Below are 4,382 nucleotides of genomic sequence, written 5' to 3' on the forward strand. Positions count from 1 at the left end.
TCTATGTGCCTACATAAGTGCATGGCGCATGTGTGTGCATATGCATGCGCATGTGATGTGTGAAATTGGACCCTTGTGCAGAGAGCGGAGCAGGTAACCCCACTCCCCTGCTGCAACAGAGGGCCTTTGTGGCCCTCCTCTGCCCCTCCTCTTGAAAGCCCCCGGTATCAAAGAGCTTGGGTAAAAACTTGCCCTTCGGTCTGTGGACAATCAAGCCATTTCAATGCACGGCTGATGTTTTCAAGGGCTGGGGGCAGTCAAGGTTAGTAACCAGTGAGTTGGGTTTTAGTAAACCGATCACGTTGATGCTTTGCTTTCCATGAAAATAAGACGGCTCCTGGAGTCTTGGGGTGGGGTTATGAGGGTTAGAAAGCATGTGCAGATGTTGGTGTAGCGTTACACTGCCGTCATTGTTTAGGTTGAGATAATCAGAAAAATGATCTTGTAAAGTGTCTCTCATATTCTATTATGCATTAACACAAAACGACGGAAGCACTTATTTTATTGTGTGCCGGTAGGTGTACATGTGTTTGACTTGTCACCGTGGAGGCCTTGGCCTGCTTGTCTCTGCTTACTATCTTGGCACATTTTCAGTTTGATGGGGACTCCCTGCTGGGGCTCCTAGAGGCCTATATAACCTTCTGGAAGGCCTATATAACCTTTACGCAAATGGGAGCACGAAAGTATGCTGAAGCCTACTTAAAGGAGTGAAAAATTACATATTTTCTATCAATTACACACCCCACGAAGCCTTGAATTCATGGTCATCAAATGATTTGCTTAGGAAAGAGACAAAAACTAAATAATCACCATGAATTCAAGGCTGTATGTGGTGTGTAATTGATAGAAAATAAGAAATGTTTTGGGTGAACTACTCCTTTAATGTTTGAAAGCGATGTCCAAACTCCATCTTGTTTGTACTTCTGTGTCCATGAGTCATGTGTGCCGGCAGGGGTGCAAATGTTTGCTTTAAAACATATTGTATTCAAAGATTTGCAAAAAAATTCACGATAAAAAAAATCACACCCATAGTGTGAAGTGGGCGGTGTGGTCACAGTGGTCATCACAGTGATGGAAGTTCACTTAAAGAAAAGTAATATTGTGGACCAACCATTGTACACCCCTAACTTTAAAAAAAACAAATGAGTTTTTTTTAAGTGCATAGTCCTATTTATAGGGCTATGCACATGTGTCATGTTTCACTAGCCAATCACAGTCCTGAATAGACTGTGATTGGCCAATCACGGTGCAGGGTTAGGGGGGTACACTGGTGGCCAATCACAGCGCAGGGTTGGGGGGTGCAATGGGTGGGGGGGTACAATGGTGGCCAATCACAGTGCATCGAATGTCAATGTCCAAACCTCACATATAGGGGCGGTTTCACCGCCCAAGAAAATGCAGATCTACAAGCTCATAGCGTGGCACAGAGTGCCGCGCTATGAGCTTGTATATCTGCTATTTTTGAATAGCCAAAGTATAAAAGGTTAAAGTGGTTAAAATTATTGTGATGCTATATTAACACATTTTGCTGGGGAACCCCTGGAACCCCCCCAAGGACCCCTGGGGGTCCCCGGACCCCACTTTGAGAACCAATGCAGTAGGGCACTGGGGGTCAAAGTCTGACTTTCTGGGGTCAAAGTCTGACTTTTATCAAAGTTTAAAAATCATATTACATTTGAAAGCATGAAAGTTATAATAGCCTGCTCAATGTCCCAAGTGACTTATATTTGCGCCAAGTTTGTAGGCAATTGTACTGCTGGTTTGCTGTGTTAACGCAAACGCTAAAACAAATGACACGTTACGGATTCTAATTGTAAGATAGTTATCTACAGTTCATCCCGCCTCCTCCATTGTGACATTTGTAAGTAGTTTCACATTCAGCAAATCAACCTTTTATCCATTAGCTCCTTAATTCATGGCATTCTATATGGATGTCAAAAGTTCAGCGTTTAAATTATCATGACAAAAACCTGCCCCCCCCACCCCACTGGCCTGGTGGTCCAAGGGGTTTGGTCAGGAGTCACTGTTTGCTTGCTCTCTTGCACTGATTGTTGACCTTCTTGGCAATAATGGTGACATGACTTGGCAGGACGCATACATGCTGGTGTGCAGTCAAACATTCGTAGCCAAGCCAAAGTAAATGTCCCGTTTGAGTGGTTGTGCACCAGAGAAAAATAAATGTGTATTCTCAAAGTACTTCTGAACCTCTGCATCCTGATTACACCCCGAATCTTGGGGTGTAGAGCAGTGGTTCTCAAAGTGGGGCCCGGGAACCCATTGAAGGTCCTTGAAGGGGTTCCAGGGGGACCCCAGCAAAGTGAGGAACATGTTGCAAGTTATGATTTTGTGATTTTGTCTACTCCAACAAGATACAGAACGGGTAGACAGAAATGGTGCCTTGGAGCATTAGTGAGGACCAATCATATGAAGAAGACAGGTTGAATATGGTGGAAGTGACTGACTGGTGGAAGTGCAGCTTTCTTGATCTCTCTTGTGTGTTTGTGTGAACCTTCCTCTCATCGTTTGGCCCATCAGCCTCTCCTGAGTTTCGCCAGAAGACTTCTGTCCGCCGCAGTCAAACAAACAGGGCCGACCAGCCTCTTACCTGTTGTTTGATACTTTTAAGTAACTGATACATGAGAGGCTCCATTGAGTGGCTCTGCCCGGGCTCACACCCGTCTCCCCGAGATCCTGGGCCCCTGCTGGAAGAGAGGGGCCCTGTTCAGCCTGCAGGAGCCCACTGGCTGCAGAAGCCCTGTTTCCTCAGTAGCCAGGGGCAGAAGCAAAGTGGTGCAGTTGTTGAGGAAATGATCCTCTCTCCAGGCCTTTCCCTGGGAATACTGGGTTACAGTGTGAGAAAGTTCCACGCTTGTGTTTTTTTGACAACACGCCTCTCGGGCGTCTCCCAGTGGGAGCACAGGAACGCCGCCTCACCCCTGTGCTGCCTGTCTGGACCACGTTCCCAAACGCAGGAGCGCCTCGCCCCTGTGCTGTCTGGACCATGTGGTTCCCCAACGTTTGTCCTTGGAGCCCCCCTTACATCTGACACAAGCTGAGACCCCCACACATGCACGCACGTGCACACGCACCCACGCACGCACGTAAGCACATACACACACGCATGCACACACGCACACACACACACGCACGCACACACACACACGCACGCACGCACGCACGCACGCACGCACGCACGCACACACGCACGCACGCACAACACACACACACACACACACACACACACACACACACACACACACACACACACACACACACACACACACACACACACACACACACACACACACACACACACACACACACACACACTCTCTTTCTCCCCCCCCTCTCTCTCCTCTCCATTGTGAGCTTGTAGAACTGCTATCTTTGAATCTCGGGCAAATCTTAATATAATTACACCAAAATGCAAGTAATGTTTTTGGACTATCCCTAACAGACACGGTCTCAGGACAACAGAGGGACATACACGGTTTATTATTATGACTATGACACCTCAGAGGAAGAGCACAGGATGTCTGAGTGTAGGTAGAAGAGAAACAAAGTCTTAAGACTTGCAACATCAGATGGCTATAAAACTTCCTCAGTGGAACTGGACACCACAACAATTTAAAACGAGGATCGCATTTCGCTGGTTAACAATAGTTACACAAAGCATGAAATTCTTCTTGGCTTAGCATCAACAACTTTGGTGCAAAGGCACATTTTCCCTGATTGCCTTTGCATGTTGCCCCGGAGGAAAGCATGTCACTCAATAAGATAATCATACAGTGCGAGCCAATGATTGCCAGTACCAGCCTGCAATTTTCAAAAACAAACATTTCCATTGTGAAATTGCATAGCTGGCTTTTGGCGTGATGCACAACACAGGTCAAAACATCTACCCGGCAACAATAGAGGGTACAAAAGGGGAATATTTCTATTCAAGCCAGTTGGCACAATGAAGTGAACCTCTTCCATTCATAACTTTGCAGACTTTATGCTGATGAAGCCACCAGCCAGAGTTTTTACTTGTCTATCTCAGAGGGCTGATGAAGGGCTGATCTCCATTCCGTATTTCCTTCCGGTGCATTGTCCTAACACAGCACAACAGAGAGCCAACACATTCTGAGAGAAAGCTACTGTCTTCTCATTTGATTCAAGGCTTTATGTGTCACTCTAAACCAGTGATTCTCAACCTTTTCAGGCCGTGACCCCCTAAGATTATCATATTTGCACTTGGAACACACCTGATAAGCACTTGGAATACAGTAGGTGTTGAGGGCCGCATTACATATTGCTTGACTCGGTTCCACAGATAAATATTGCGTTGAGGCGTTGTGAGCTTGTAGATCGGCAACATTTTTGCCGCTTTCTTGTATTAT

This window comes from Gymnoscopelus braueri (genome assembly GCF_963280865.1).
Source record: "Gymnoscopelus braueri genome assembly, chromosome: 14".
Classification (NCBI taxonomy): domain Eukaryota; kingdom Metazoa; phylum Chordata; class Actinopteri; order Myctophiformes; family Myctophidae; genus Gymnoscopelus; species Gymnoscopelus braueri.